Source organism: Opisthocomus hoazin, chromosome 8 (genome assembly GCF_030867145.1).
Source record: "Opisthocomus hoazin isolate bOpiHoa1 chromosome 8, bOpiHoa1.hap1, whole genome shotgun sequence".
NCBI classification, from domain to species: domain Eukaryota; kingdom Metazoa; phylum Chordata; class Aves; order Opisthocomiformes; family Opisthocomidae; genus Opisthocomus; species Opisthocomus hoazin.
Window position 1 is genome coordinate 37,823,256 of NC_134421.1, and position 15,295 is coordinate 37,838,550.

The 15,295-nt window shown below is 42.8% G+C and overlaps 1 protein-coding gene and 1 long non-coding RNA gene across 7 annotated transcripts in view; one reads left to right on the plus strand and one right to left on the minus strand.

Moving 5' to 3' along the window:
* Positions 1-3,107, minus strand: part of SLC16A7 (solute carrier family 16 member 7) — an 86,024-nt gene extending 82,917 nt beyond the window's left edge. Inside the window, exon 1 of the mRNA XM_075428743.1 lies at positions 3,018-3,107. The gene's annotated coding sequence lies outside the window, so the exon portion shown is untranslated. The remainder of the gene's footprint in view (positions 1-3,017) is intronic.
* Positions 2,706-15,295, plus strand: part of LOC142362222 (uncharacterized) — a 97,391-nt gene continuing 84,801 nt past the window's right edge. For 4 of the 6 annotated variants that reach the window (XR_012764834.1, XR_012764836.1, XR_012764838.1 and 1 more), the window contains exon 1: positions 3,001-3,082. This is a non-coding gene — a long non-coding RNA (uncharacterized LOC142362222). Of the gene's footprint in view, positions 3,083-15,295 lie in introns of all 6 variants that reach the window. The other 2 variants (XR_012764839.1, XR_012764837.1) reach the window with 2 other exon arrangements.

Consider the following 15,295-nt stretch of genomic DNA (forward strand, 5'->3'; position numbering starts at 1 on the left):
GGCTTGTTGTGATAGGACAAGGAGTAATGGCTTTAAACTAAGGGAGAGTAGATTTAGACTGGATATAAGGAAGAATTTTTTCACAGTCAGGGTGGTGAAACACTGGAGCGGGTTGCCTAAAGAGGTAGTGGAGGTCCCATCCCTGGAAACATTCAAGGTCAGGTTAGATGGGGCTCTGAGCAACCTGGTCTAGTTGAAGACGCTCATTGCCGGCGGGTTGGGCTAGATGGCCTCTAAAGGTCCCTTCCAACCCAAACCGTTCTATGATTCTATGATCATAGAAAGAGGACAGGATAATTTACTTAAGAAACAAAGGATAACAAAGAGGACTTTTTTCTAAAACAAACTATGGATGCCAGAAATGCACACACACATAGGAAATAGATAAGGAGTATGACATAGTGAACCAAATCCAAGAAAGAAGACTAATGAAAGAAAAACATTTTAAAAACCATCAGCTCGTGACTCAAGAAGTGCTACTTCCTCCATCTTAACTTGCCTGTGCATAAATAACAGCATCTCCTTTAAGGCTACCCAAAGGATCTCCTGCCTCCATAAAACTCAGATTCTAGAAGGAGGATTTTGCCATAGCAAGGGCTGAGTGAGCTTAAATCCAATAAATACCCCAGAGAAGGGACAGGTGGAATTAGGTTAAAGAGCTGGAAGGAGACTTTTTTTTATATACCATTAATGATGCTTTCATTTACACTGAAAATTGCTGAAATGGAATTCCACCTCTCTTCGCTGCAGCCACAGAGCCACAACGTTTAACTACACTCTGTTTCTCTGATATTTCCCTTTGTAATATTTCAAAGTGTCCCCCTTTACCTGTAAAATTCCTGTTCGGATCAGTTGTATCACTACATAATCCAAAGAGTTTCCCATCCATAAAACGTGTGAATTTAGTTTTCTGCCATCCATGAAGACCTTCCATGAAGAACACCACTGATATTGAGGCTATTCCACTTCTCATTCATATAAATAAAATACAGCTGACTTCATTAACCAAAATCTCTCGCTGCTGCCATAAAAGCAAATCCACAACCTCCAGCCACCCTTTGACTGTTCAAAACGATGAGCTGTTTTGCTCTGAAGCCACTTACATTGTAAACACTATGTTGCAAACTAAGCTAGCTGGGCCCTTACAGATACATGGACTTACAGTTCTACAATAAATTGCACAAATAATAGAAACACATGGGGTATAATTTCTTCTCTGAATTTATTCCACGGAGTGGAAGGAGTAGATACTCGGCACCCATTCTTGAGTATGATATTCAAAGTTAGCAGACAATAATGGAAGCAGAGAGGAGGCAGCTGTCTTCAAAAATAAGAAGGGAATCACACATTACTCCCAGATTTAGTACTTGTACATAAAAGTATCTACCACTTGTATTGAACTATTTGTCAGTTTTTGGCTTCCTTTAAATATTAGTCTACATCCGTCTGTCTTGAAGACTAACTTTTGCATCATGATTCATCGAGACAGAGCTGAGGCAGTATTTTGTTGGCTCAATTGGTGTGTCGTTAAGTTTATGGCCCCATTCCTGGAATGGAAGCTGCAAGCACCTATTTCATTACTATTTGATAAGTAACTTGAGAGCCACAGATGGATGTCACTATGGAAACACAAGCGATTATTCGAGAGACCAAGGAAACAAGAATGGACGCCTCCATGAGGCATCAGCTTCCTTCAGTTTCCTTCTTTTTCCCAAAACAGCTTTCAACAATAATTTCAGTAAGACTCCTTTACTGAAAGCTCAGGCTGGCCTCTGAAAAACCACCAATCTCTAAACGTTATTCTTTTTTGTTTGTTTTCCTATCCACATGACTGTATAAGCAGCGGAGAGCCCGTCAGCTCTGCAGGACTGCGAGGTACCGTGCCCTCCAAGGAGTACCAGGGGACATCCTGCTCTCTGAAACGTGAACAGGGCAACTTCTCGCCCTCAGAATGCTATGGTTGCTTCAGTGTCACATAGGGGCCACTTCAGCAACCACGAACCCCAGGCACGGAGGTCTCCGTGGGCACAGAGAACTCCTTTACTCTCGGGACAATGGCCCCTCACTAGGGAGGCTCTTCAGAACATTCCCTTCAAGGCCTTGGAGTCCAATGTGTGCTGGCGGAACTCAAGCAAAGAGAAGGATGGAGAAGCCGCGTGTTCCCGGCCCTGGTACCCGTCACCACGGGAGCTCAGCACACAACCGCCAACTCAAGTCAGCGACCTTCGGAGATATTAATGCCAGCACTGTCAGGCTCGGAGCAGCCCGGAGCAGGGCAACCCGCGCCGCGGCTGGCACGGTGCGGCAGAGGGGTTCGTCCAGACCCACCTCCCCCAAGGTCACCCCGACCACGCAGCCGTGATATCAGCGCCGCTCGCGGGCCTGTGCCTGACGGCGGCAAGGGCGGCAGCACGGTTTTCGCCACGCTGCCGCCGCCGCGTCCCCCTCCCCGCCCATGCTTCCCGGCGGAGCTGCCCCCGGGCCCCGGCTCGGCTCGGGGCGGGGGGTCCCGCAGCGCCCAGGACGCGGCGCGAGGCGGCCCCGGCGCCCGGGCTCGCCGCCCCGCGGCGATGCGCGCAGCGGCGCGGGGGCGGGATCGCGCGGCACCCCCCTCCCCCCCCCCCCCAAGCTGCGGCCTCGGCCCGGCCCCGCCGCCGCGCCCCGCTGTCAGAGCCGGGCGCCCGCACGGCAGCGGGGCTGCGCTCGCCGCGGGGCGTGCGGCATCTCTCCGCAGCGGCTGCTTTGGCACGGGGGGTAGGAGGGGCAGCGCCCGCGGCGTGCGTCCGTCCGTCCGTCCATCCCTGCGTGGGCGGTGGCTCGTGTGTGCGTGTGTGTGTGCGTGTGACTGACAGTGCGGAGCGCAGCGCGGGGGCAGCCGCCCTCACGCTGCCAGCCGGGGCCAGGCCGGCGCGCCCTGTGGCGGCAGCCCCTTCGCCGTCCCCCGGAACCCTCCCCGGCGGGGGCGACCTCGCTGCTTCTCCTCCTCCTCCTCCCTCCTGGCGGGTAGGTTACGTTACCTGGTCTCTAGCTCGGGCTGGATCTACTCCCGCGGCCGCTGCCGGCTCCTCTCCCTGCCGCGGGGGTGAGTGGGGTAATTAATTTATTTATTTCCCATGAGGTGTCCTCGGCAGCAGAGAGCCCGGGCCGGGCGGCGGGGAGGGAGGCCCGGCTGCTGCTGCGGGTGCCGACGGGGCGCCGCTATCCCGGCGGTGCTGCCGGGGAGCGGCCGAGGCGCTTCAGCACCGGCGCGGCGGGCGGGCGGGGGGGGAGGCGGGGGCTGCGGAGGAGACGCCTCCCAGGCTGCCCAACCCGGCTCGGCGGGGCCGGCGGGGGCGCGGCGCCGCCCGGCTCGGGGAGACGGAGCCGGCGCGGGAGGTGGGACGCGCCGGGCCCGGCCGGGCCGGGTAAGGCCGGGCCGCGCCGGGACACCGCGTCCTCCGGGGCGAGGCGTGAGGCCTCCCCGCCCGCGGCCTTCCCGCCTGCCTGCCCGCCCGGGGCCGCCGCCGCCGGTCGGGGGGCTGGTAGGCGCGGGCGGGGCAGCGTGCGCTCCCCGGGGAGCAGAAGGGCGTGGAGAGCCCCGCCGGCCGCTCTGCACCTCGCTCGTGGCCGCGCACCGCGCGCCCGCCCCCGGCCCCACCCGCCCTCCTCCTCCTCACGGCGGAGGCTGCTAAGTCTGTCGCTTGTGGGGCTGTTGGCGCTCGCTATGGCGTGGAAAGGTTACAAAAATCCGCATTGGCTTGCTCGTGTTAGGGAAAAAGAAAAAAAAAATTGACAGAGATCTTTTTGTCCTAAACGGGGAACTTCGTCTTCTGAAGCAGGAACTGAAATTTGGCCAGTCAGCAGTGAGCTGTCGATTAAAATCGTGGTCACTTCTTGCTTTGCCCCCTTTTTCTCTCCCTTAAAAAAAAAAAAAGTGACAAGAACTGTTATACATATATCATGAGCATATTTATGGAAGTAGCCACCAAGTTCTCTAGAAATTCCGCCCTTAAGGCTAAAATCCTGTAGGGAAAGAGATAGAACATAATCATATAATTGCATAATTAAAGCCTTTGCCATAGTGCCTCTCCTCATGGGTGCAGGCTGCACATTACGTGCAACATTTGAAGTAGTGCGAGGAGGCTGGAGTGATTACAGTTGTTGACATTACGTTACAAAACGTGCAAGAGTAAATGTGGTTATCATGTGATTTTTTTTTTTAAACTTTATTGCATGTACTTTGTTTAGTGAGAGCTTTATGAACAGGATCTTCACAGATGCATCAGGAACTGAGACTGCCTGTGTATGGCAGGAGGAGAGAGAGCTTGGGTTGTAGCTGGGGATCTTCCAGTTTGCTGAGCTGCTAGGGAAGGACTTGGTAGGGTCGTCTGTTTATTTTCCATTAATAACATTTGAATCCTTTAGCTAGCACCCGCCACAATGAACAAAAATTTTTGAGAAATAACCTGGAAGGAGCATGCCACCCCTCAAAAAAGCTGCAATGTGACTGGCAATACCTATTACACATCAAAGAATCCATCCACAGAGGACTGCCATCCTGAAGCACAAATTCATAGAAGTCAAGTTGCTTTGACTCCATTGCTTATACATCTGCTTGTATGTCAGAAGTGTTAGGAATTATTCTGTGTTTTAAACTATACTTGTTAAACCAGAAGACACAGACCCAGAAATCTTGGTAATGCAACATTTTATCATTCCTTCCTTCTTTAGGATATTATTGTTATAATTTATGTATCATCTGCAAGTTCTTCAGATTCAGGAGTCACATGTTTGTAATGCAGCCAGGTGGCTACAGTGTCTGGGCGGATCCCGACACTGCAGTCAGAAGGAACAGTAAGTAGTTCGCTGGTAGAGACAGCCAACATTTTTATTCCTGAAATGCAGTTTGGAGTAATTTTTGTGACATCACATAAGCTAAGTAATACTCAAGTTATGTACCTGAGTCCAGGGATGTTTTTAGGTGCAAACATCCATGGTGACTGCCAGGGTGGCTCGTGGCAGTTGCATTAATTTAGGGAGTGGTGTCAAGTCATCTCCTGTGCAAATGTGTGAAAGGAGCCTGTGCCCAGCACCCCCACACAGTGGGGTCATGGTGTCTGTCCTGGCTGCAGGTTGCACTACAGGCTTTGGAAGACCAATGAGCACTCAAGAGGGGCCTGCTAAGCCAAGCGGTGGGAAGACTGAACACGAAGCAGCGACTCTTGGGCATACAAGCAAAGGCGGCATGGGTACAGATGCCCGTGGTCGAATTCACTGTCACTTCCAGGCAGGCCTGCAATTACAGGATTAAAAATGTGTAAATTAGGCTGAAATCTGATATGAGATCTTTCACAGAGAAGCTGCTAGTGCTGAAATCAAAGCGGTATACTTGGCACTACAGCGGTGTTAAGCTCTCGTCCATATTCAAACAGTTTGTATGCCCTGAAGAAAATCGTAGACCGTATGGGACCTCAGACAGTTCCTGTAAAATGCAGAGCATGGCTACATTGTCTTTTACAGTGAAATATTATGGTTTACATAGTTTTTTATAGAATGTTAGGAATATGATTTTCAAAGGCAGCAGAAAAGTAAAAACATAAAGATAGAAATGGTAACTGTTTTTCATTGCATAGTTCTATTCCCTCCACTGGTGTGCCTTAAGTATATAGTTATATAGACATGTATAAGTTATACAGAATTTCTTTATTTATAAATATATACTATATATTATTGACAATAAATTTTACTCAGTGATTTTTGTGAAGTACGTCACATACACAGTATTTGCTGTACTACGTAGTACGTACTGCCCGCTGTGCGTAACACAGTGCTACACACAGTACAAATGGATGTGTATTGTATAATTTGTATTTATATTACTACTGCATACATTAACTTACCTATATAGAAATAGTAGTTTATATTAACACGTGTTAACCATCACATAGACATATACATTTTCTGTATCTACATATGTGCCTCATGCAGTTTCTTTCTATAACTTTTCAGAACATCCTCTCTAGGAAAGGTTTATGCATCTTAATTGACTTACTGTTGCTGTGTGCTTCACTGCATTTTGCGTTTTCTAGTTTGAGACAGAGTCTGAACATAAGATAGCTGCAGTTGTAACTGTGTGACTCTGGCCTACAGTCTACACAAGTTCAGACACAGCTCAGTGTCTGCGTCCTGCTTAAAGTCACAAAAATTACCGTAAGCCCTCAGACTAAAAGTTCATGTATGATTTTATTTTTTCTGCTGTCTTCAGCTGCAGTGACATCAGTTTTTTAAAGTGAATGAACTCCTCTGCAAGTGCTGCAGAATGAAGGCTCTGAAGTGATTCAGTTCCCTGTTGCAGGTTAAAAAAAAATGTGTTGTCATTCTACATCCTTCCAGTCTCAGAGCACCTTCAATGTAGGAAGCCCATTACGCAAAGTAAAAATATTCATATCCACAGTCTATGAGTAAGAATTAAAAATATATTAGTGATAGCAATTGATAATTTATGTGTGAATTTCAAGAAGCTAGCAAAAGTTCCGAGCTGCATGTGCACACCTATATGCTTCTGTGTATGGGTATTCGTTTGATGTCCATTAGATAGTGAGATAGACTTCTGGGAGGGTGCATGTTATACACTCTCCTGTTTCAGTTGACATCACCTTGAGGTCTTTTTAGTGATATCAACAGAAAAAGATTTTAAGCATTATTTTTCGCCAGAGAAAAAAAATGCTGCATATGTTGAATACCTGATGGTATTTTCTGTGAGTCTATCCACTAATTGTTTGGGGAAGTCTCCTACTGGAATAGTCCATTACCCCACGTGCCACTTGTCACGCAGTTTCATTTGAACCCATAATTTTACAGGTCCCCTTCTACACTTAGATTCTTCTGCTGCATCACAGGCTATGTCTTCTAGTCCCAGAGTCTGGATCTAAAGGGTGCATATTTATGTTCATGTGTTCTGGGACACATAAGATTACATTCTGATTATGGTTTGGTTTTTTTTATATCTGTTCCATAAATACACAACTCAAACTTCTCTATGTAGGCTGGTGTGGTGTGCATGCTCCCAATCTCCAGCAAATACACAGGGTATTATCATTGAAATTGTATTGGTAAACTACCCGGGCCACCTTCTGTAAACTTTGTATCAACAACTAATCATTGTCAGCCCATGTCTCGGTCCAGCTTCATTCACACACACAGGTAGCTCTGTTGCTAGCATAGAACTTAAATCATAGTTCTGTTAGTGAAAGAGATATGTATACTTCAATTTTTGTGATAAAATTCATATAGATATGATTAGACTGTAGAATTCTAATGATAAATTATAGCCAAAGCACGTCTTTCTATTGAGGTCAGTCTTCTCTGTAAGCATAAACTATGTCTATTCCAGGCCCAATAGAACTCTTTTCTTTTACAGCTTTCAGGGACACAGAACACAGCACATTGTAACCACAGCAATAGGCTCGACTACAAAAGATCTCTATCGGGCATCACAGAGAATTTGAGGCAGCTGGCTGTTATCAGCTGAAGCAGGTAGTCAGTAGAAGTGTAGAGGATAAATAGATAATAGAAAAGCAGTCTAGAAACCTGGGAGAGAATAAACCTCTCCTCTAGAGGGGAGGTAACAACTCAGGTAAGTCACTGATGAACTCAACTCCCAGATCACTACTGCCTCTAATACTGCTCAAAATACAATAGGAGCTCATGCCTGTCAGCTCTGAAGTAGTGTTCAAGATGTTGTTGGAAATGCAGCTTGACATATTCAGTTATAGAAATCACTATTGCAGTAGAGTGAAGAAGGATCATGCTGCTGAAAGACAGGTGACCAAAATCCCAGGAACACCATGACCCTCTATTAAACTGCAATTGCCAGAATAGGTAACTAGTTACACCCCCTTCTTAGCCTGCATGCCGCTGTGTCTATATTGCCAGCGCAACCATTACATAGTATTCTTGCCATACTGACCATGGTCCTCTGTGGGGCCCATGATTACTTTTTTTGTGTAATTTCTCCTTGTCTTGAAATAACTGAACCATTCTGCTTTCCCTACCATGAGCACAGAGAAGACAGGGCAAGACCCATGTCTATGAGTAAAAGAATGTGTTGTTCTTAGTAGCTGTACATTAAAACAGTCCCACAGAACATCTTTTTCTTCAAGTCACTCTTATGATTCTTAGATTCTTATAATTCTCAAATTCCTCTCTATGAAAGTGTGAAATCTCACATGAATGTGCATGGAAACTGATACCATTTGATAACTCTTCTTGCTGGCTTCTGAGATCTTGTAGGACTATATTGGTAGTCGGGAGATAGCGTCAGGAGATATTTTTGTGAGAGTAGGCACAGAAAAGAAGTCTGTCAGTGGCCACTTTCCACCAAAGAAGTGTTTGAATTGCTGAATTACTCCACCGACATCTGTCTTTATCTTGTTGAGCCACTCAGGTGGACCACAGGAAGTAGCTGATGTTACTGTAATGTGAATTCTTGTGGAGCTGAACGAAAAAAAAAGAAGAAAGAAAAAGAGACTCCTACTGCACAATTTGCGTTGAAAGATGCTTTAAAAAATCTGTCTGTACCAGAAGAGTTATAAATCATTCTGTGAATTTACACTGAAAGAGCATAAACCAAGACACATGCATCAAATATTTTTAGAGTATTAGTTACCACTGTTAAAGAATGTCCTAACCATGAAAGCAACTTATTATATTCATAAAACCAGTTAACAAAATTTAGATGTATCCAAGTTGCTGGTTGCATAAATAATGTGGGTCCTTTGAACAGTCTCTGTAATTCTTAAATAGTAACTGATGTACATATTTTTATTTTTTATGTATTGTTTCAATATTTGTTTTACTGTGCCACTGGGCATAAATTACCTGTGTGCCTCTGTAAATTCTGCCTCTAAGCAGTGATTGCTGAGGGTGTTTTTCCTTTCATATCTCATTCTATGACTGCTAAAACAAGGAAAGGTCAAAGTTTTAAGGCTTACATACACCAAAAGTTTACAATTACCATTTGCTATTTTGAGGCCTGATTTATCTTTCCATTGTGCCAGTGCAATCCTAGCAATAGACTCTGGGCCAGTCTAGATCCATCTTTTATATCATTTTCTCCTTTTAGATGTTACACAACTGTAAATTACTACCATTGTGTTACAAGATATGCCTAAATTCATTCGATTACAAAACTTTTAGGTAGCAGGAGAATTTTGTTTCTGACAGATATATTTTTATTTGTTTTTAAAAGAAGGTGAAAGAAAAATAGAAAAAAAATTGCTTATTAGAAAAATTTCTAGAATGTGCCTACATATTTATTATAAGAATCCAGTACATCAGTAATTATCAGCTAACAAGATGTTGACAACATGTTGTCCAAAACAGTGCAGATAATACTTAAGGTAATATATGGAGCCAGAAGTAAGAAGCATCACTCCCAGTGAAGCATCCTTATAATTAGGACAGAAACAGATCTTTTTACTATTTTCTCTCTCTCATGAATTCTTTGAATATTTTGGTCTTTTTGTATGCTGTGATCCCAAATCAACAGGAAAAGTGGAGAAGAAATAGTCCAGCTCAGTCTCAGGCTATGTAACTCTCTGAGATTCAGGTACTGCTAGAGGAGGTCTAAACAGAGGGAAGTCTTAGCATCTCTTTCTGATCAAGTTTCCTAATTGTGCATAAAAGGAGGCATCCCTTCATTATCTGGTTCTGCTCAGAAACTGGTGCAGTGCTTGGAATTGCAGGGGATGAAGGTGTCTTTTATGAAGGTACAAAATTTAGATAACTGTTCAGACAAAAATCATAGTTGAGTGTTCCCAAAGATATTTGCTGTAGCATCAGTGGAAAGGAAAAGTCTTCCTCAAGGTTTCTGAATACTCTCACAGAGGCACTTAACCACCTGATTCTGTGAGAGCTGGGATGTCTAAGGGACTACATCTGAATCATCCTGCAGCTATGATCATCCGAATAAGGCCCTGAAGAGTAGATGGATTTGCAGAAACGTTAAGCATCAATGAGCATACTCTGATGGGATCACGTTCTGCACTCAAGGTAACATGAAAACCCAGCTCCTGAGTTGGTTTACAGAATATCATGAACCTCTTGAATACTGTGAGTATGTTGAATGTGCAATTAATGTTCAGTACTTTCATTTGTTATTGTGTTGAAAGCACTGAACTATATGATCAAAATCATACATGAAGAACTTTTACTTCTTACGTTTATGTCTTCCTATTAAAATCATGTTTACTTTGCAACTCTCCTCTAGGATAGTCACATTTTCCCAAAGTGGGTAAAACTTAAGAACTCAAAGTGTGTTTGGATTACTAGTGCTTCGCATGCTTCAAAACTGTAAAAATCTTCAGTATATCAAGTATTTACTTTGTTTAATGATTGGGTCAAAAACATAGTTTTGCAAGATAAAGATATTATAAAATATTTTAGACGTAGTGATATATTTAACTTTGGGGGGCTACATACCTAACAAGTCCTTCTCCCGACACACAAGTCGACACCAGGAGACTTTTGAAGAGGAAACCACACGATACTTATGTGTGTGGTTCTACAGGGAAGTAGGAGGAAGCAGCAGTCAACTCCCTTTTTGGGGAAAGCCTGAGACTGCTAATCCAAACCCTGTTTTCCCCAACAGATAAGTGGCATGACAACTACGTGTTTGCAGGTGTTCGCATATGTGCTTTTACTTCTTTTTGGTGACCCTCTTATTCTGTAACAATTAGGCCTGCTGGAGCTTCTGCTGGTGCCCTGGGATCACTCTATTCTGTTTTGGTTATTCCACAAAATCAGTAATAAACATTTCTTTCTTGATGTTTCCATTTTATTGTCAGATGTCGTCTCATTGCCAATAATGTCTTTGGATACACAAGTATGGTATCTTGTATTGAAATACCCACTTTTTATCGAATGGCTTGAATTCTGCTGCAGTTTATTGTGGTCTAGGGTAAGACTACAGTGAGATGAAGATGCCTTAGGCACCTAATGGAAGTGCTCCAGTGTAAGCTGTATGTGTAAACTCCTGTTCTAGACAGCAGAGTCAATGGAATCTGTGGAGCCTGCTCAGTGTCTTGTCACCTGACGAACCACTTTGCATATATTTCAGAGTGAGCTGGGTTGTTCTCTAGGCTCCATCTGAACACAGAGAAAAAACATGGCATCTTGTAAAAGGTACTGTCAGTTTCTAGGTCTTGCAGTTCTTTAAAGGATGCAGCTCCCAGAAACTAGAAAAATATTCTACTGTAATCATTAAGTTTCTGACAAAAATAGTAAAAAGTACTTTCTTGAGTTTCTCCTAAAGATAAATGAGGAATCTGTGAAATTGTCAAATCTTCTCTTGTCATTTGCTGTGACTTGTGCATGTCAGACACCTCTACACCCTAAACTGGTAACATGTATTTGGCCAGGTAAAAGCAATCTTCGGTAATCTTCATATGCCTTTATCCTGAAAATGCATATCAATGTAATGATGCCAGTTCTTGAATCTCTTGGGCTTATTCAATACATTTAAGATATTGACAGGATTATTTCATTTGGTAGCCTGTAGTAACGGGAGACTGCACTTGTTGATGCAGAACGTTACTCTGATTTCAATATCTGAGTGTCTTATCTGTTACATGTGAATAAAATACTTTCCTATAAATACAGCTTTTTGTTTCCTTTGTAGTGATTGTGTATATTGGGGGAAAGGAAGTAATTTGTCCATTACCCTGAAGATTTTTGCTTCTCATAACACCAGCAACCTATTTTGTTTTAGAGCATTGGCTTAATCTGAAGTTTGGCAGTTAATATACCAGAGAGCAGGTTTGAATCCAATCATCAAATAAAAATGGAAAGCAACAGCAAAAGACACGATCCAAGTTATGGTTGGACTAAGGTTACACAGGGTAGCTACTGACCCGGGACAGCTACAGAGACGGAGCCTAGACAGCTGCAGAGCAATGGCAGCCAGCCAGTGTTCCTGAACACGTGAAGATGAGGCCAAAAGGAGGACTTCAATCTCAGATATTAGCTGCTCTAACACAGAACGAACAAGCTATGTAAGAACCTTACATGCTGTGACAAGAATTGCAACAGCTAATTGGAAACAAAGTACTCGAAGCTTCTTGTGCAACTTTTCAAATAGAAATTCTCATAACTAAAGTATTTAAAAAATAAAGCTTTTGAGACATATCTAGTTCTAAAAATTGTATACACTAGGTACATCACAAACAATCTTTGCCGTCAAATACATCATGTACTGAGTCATTAAAGAAAAGCCATGACTTCACAGGCACATTTCAGTTTATGCAGAGATAATCCTAGTTCTCCTTCTTTGGGTGGGAATTAGGATCTGTGAGCCCAGATATATTGTTTTTAGTATCCCAACTAGCCCTCTCTTCATGATGGTATACTGTGTCTTGTGTACTTCAATTATTCTTTGAACAACCAAAAAGTATTTAGGAAAGCCCTGTTTCTCTCTGAAAGTACATTTTTTCAGGTATAATCTAGAAGCTGTGCACAACTTCATTGGCTGAAAAGGTTACCTTTCCTGTCCTATTTACAAAGCATATTAATGCTTTACAAAGTAATTGCAGACCCTGACACAAAGGCCTGGCAAATGAAACCAGACAATTAAACAGCTCAAAAAGGAGGAGAAGAAGTGCAGTACAAAAAGATCTATGCAGAGAACCTGTAGCTGTCTGTGACCCTCCCCATTATTCTATGTAGGATGTACTCGGGTAGTTTGGATTAGCCATGAATACAGATGATGTCAGAACCAGTCCTCTAAATCTTTTCAGTTTTCCATTATGAAAATATGCTACAGAACTGTGGTATCAGATATGAATCAACCCCTTACATCTTGTTTTCAATGTCACTGGAATTATTTCTCATTAAGTTTTGTGTGCTGTATACCATGGATTTTTTTTTTCCCTGTTAAATCCAGAAACCTTTCCTGATAAGGGCATCCTTTCTCAAAGTACTTCTTAAAATAGAATAGCTTGATGCTGTGGATAGCACTTTGACATTGAAGAAAACCAGGGAGATGCAAACAAATTCTAGCAAGTCTGGAAGTGGTGCCTGTATACTTCAGAAATGGTTTGACTCATTAGTAGATTAATAGGCTGCACAGAAAGCTGGATCTTTGAAAGAAGTCAGTGAATTAAGGGCAGACTATTACCCTGTAGCTCCCATTAGCCTGCACATTAAACAGATAGATCTACAGATAGTTCCGTCCCATACAAATCACCGGAACAATGGATATAGGTTTTGTATAAAATCAGCATGGCCATAAAATGGAATGTAGGAACATTTTACAATTACTGCAGTTAGAATGGCCAAAGCCTTTGAATACAGCTTTGTTAGGATTTTTATTTGCAAGAGCCTACCTATTCACAAATCTGAGGCAGCTGAACATCACAGAGTTAGGTTTCCTAGTATGGTTGTTTTTCACTCATGAATCATTCATAAGACCATTTAACAAATGTTATGTAAAAATATATTTTGATATGTCTGATAGAAACTATACCTGATCTTAGCTGAGGGCAAAAGAAGAGGTAAGACGACCTGTAATCTATGACTGCAGGCCACCATTTCTATCCTTTATCTTTCAAACAGGGATCAGTTGTGATGACAGATACTGTGAGATACAGCAGTCCCTTCCAAAGGGCTTGTAGTGCTCTGTGTGTGCAGGAAGGTCATAGGAAAGGTCAGCAAGGTTCCCAAAACTGCACATTAAAGAGTTTAGTTAGGGGGGGGGGGGGAGGGGGCGCGGAGCGGGTCCTCTGCCAGGCACATTTTTAATTTCAGGCTACCCCTATGCTGAATGGTTAGAAGTAGGCATCTGAAGGACACAATTAATTTCATCTGAAACAGGTTGGTGGAATTGTGTTCTGGAACTACCCATTTGTCTCCACTGACTACAAAAACAACCCAGGGTGTTAGTACAGATACAAACATCTGCAGTTTAAAAATCTAAATTTAAGTGAAATTACTTCCATCCTAACTTTTTCCTTGTTTGCATATTGTCATTCTTTTTCAGGGAAAAATTGATCAGTGGACTCAAAACAGATTTATCATACTGCCTTTAGCTGATTTTTGACTGCTTAGTGGTTCATTATATCCACCCTGTGTCCTATAGTACAATGACATCACAGGCTTCCAATTTTGGCTAACAATTCTGCACTAGATAAGCACGTTATTAGATAAGCTGAAGAAAATAAAAACAAAAAGATGTTAAGTTATGCATGAGAACTTATGAATTTTCAGAGTAATGGACTTTTTCCTGTAGTCTCCAACACTGAACAATAACAAGGGTGGAGGAGACATGGATTGTGTTGTCTTTCCTGATTTTACTTTAGATGTAGTAAGAGAAATTTCATCCTGTTTCTGCCTGCCCATCAACATATGGCCCCAAACATAAAGACTTAGAACTTTGATGGTCAGTTCACTATATTTTAATAGCAGATTACTACTTTTATGTACTCCATGTGGACTATTACTTGAAAGTGTGCTTTGAATAGATCCTGTAGCGTGGATACAATATCCGATAGAAGTGAAAAAATGGCACAATTTTGCTGCACTCATATTTTGTGTAAGATATAAAGAATCTACTTACAGATGGCTTGAATCTCCATAAAGCTCTACAGGAGCAGGAATTCTATGCATTGACAAGTCCAGAGATACGGCTAATGAACCCAGGCCAGCAATGCAGCTACCATAGACCTCCCCATAGCTGGCAACTGATCGATAATATTCATGGAGAAGATATTTTTCTCCTGCATGCAACATCTCTTTGCCAAGTGTATTCAGACTTGGCACAGGTAGAAATATTTGATGCTCAGCTGTTTTCTGCTTTGATAGGAAATATTGGTGTTTGGTGAGGCTTTTCTCCCACATGCGAAAACTATATTCTCTGTTTCTTACAGCCTGCATCAAATACTTGGCTAACCATAGTTACAAAAATACAGTAAAAGAAGTAATATTCATTAAAAACATCTAGCTACCAGTCTTCTTGTAGTGATACTGATCATTTAGAATTATCAAATAAAATAAGGCATAATTTTTAAAGGGGACTAAATTGGTTATATATATAATGAATTCAATTTCCATTTATTTCTCATTGAGAATTTTTAAAGGAGAGAAAGATGGAAAAATTATAGACATTCGTTATGAGCAAGCACAATGAGACTGATTTGTTGTTTATAAACCAACACTCAGGGGTTTTTATGCATATATGACTATACAATTAATTTTGCATTTCAGAGAACAGTGTTTGTTTAGTTCTTTGTCATACATTCCTGTCAACATCCAGAATGAAAGG